This window comes from Morone saxatilis, unplaced genomic scaffold (genome assembly GCF_004916995.1).
Source record: "Morone saxatilis isolate NCDOM2014 unplaced genomic scaffold, NCSU_SB_2.0 Contig23, whole genome shotgun sequence".
Classification (NCBI taxonomy): Eukaryota; Metazoa; Chordata; class Actinopteri; family Moronidae; genus Morone; species Morone saxatilis.
Genome location: NW_023339796.1, coordinates 20,423,757 through 20,424,937, shown reverse-complemented (window position 1 = coordinate 20,424,937; position 1,181 = coordinate 20,423,757). Strand labels below are relative to the sequence as shown.

Below are 1,181 nucleotides of genomic sequence, written 5' to 3'. Positions count from 1 at the left end.
AAAAAAAAAAAAAAAACATTTTGAGGAACACACTCGAAGCTACAAAACACAAACCTTTTGTACAACTCAAAAAGACAGAAAAAATAACATATTCCAAATTGTAGACAGTCTTTTTAGTTACAAATTAAAACAGGGGGGGAAAAAAGCATAGTTTTCACATAAACATCTTTTTTAACTTTTGATTCTGGTGGTTGTGAGGTTTTCCTCTGAGAGTGAACGTGTCTGAGAAGTACACTGAGGCTGATCCGTTGTGGGAAATAGACCAAGCCACTCACTGTGTACTTCCTACGACCCTAGGGAATAAAAACTTTATAGACTATGTGCAAGAGCTGCATCTTTGTGTCCAGGAAGTCTCTTTATGATGACCTCGAGAAAGTGTGCAGCATGTTTGTGTTTCTGTGTGTGTGTGTGTGTGTTTTGTGTGCACGTGTGGTCCGACAGTCTCATTGCCTCCCATCCTCTTGTAGTCCTCTCTTCTGTATATCTCCTCTGAAATACACTTCTCTCTTCCCTGAACCAGTCAGTAAGGAAGAAAAACAAAAACCAAAAACAAAATAATAAAGAACTAGCCAGTCTGCCAGTAAACCAGCTTAATCAGCCAATCGGCTCGCCTCTGACAATCTGCCAACTGTTTGTTTGTCATCACTTGTTTCCCACAGCAGTTTGTGTTGATCCAGTTTCAGTTCAGTTTGTGACCGTTAATACATGAAGACTCTACCGCTGGTACAGCCAGTCACCATTTAAAGCTCCGAGGTGGAACAGCAAACACGTGTTACTCTGTCTCAGTCCAGAGCAGTTGAAACCAGTAGATCAGCTTAGCAAACACACTGCATGGTGGTCCAGCCAGTCCAGCCAACCTAAGGTAGACCAGGAGACCGCCAACAGCAGAGGATGAGGAGGACTGAGAGGGTGAGGGTGGGGGTGGGGGTGGAAGGGGGCTGTATGAAGAAGGCTAGAGACAGAGAGAGAGAGAGAAAAGGAAGAACAGACCAGGGTTTCTCTCTTGTCTCTCCTTTTTACTTGTGTCTTTGGAGAGCTTTCCTCTTCCTCCTCTTGAAGAAACAGCAGCACCTGCAACACACAAACCATCATTAACGGATAGATTCTTTCAAGGGGAATCCGACTGAATTTGACCCAGTGGCAGGGATTTTATATATATATATATATATATATATATATAT

General features: G+C 42.7%; 1 pseudogene; it reads right to left on the bottom strand.

Annotated features, from left to right (window-relative positions):
• Positions 1-6: 6 nt before the first annotated feature.
• Positions 7-1,181, bottom strand: part of LOC118334343 — a 20,188-nt pseudogene continuing 19,013 nt past the window's right edge.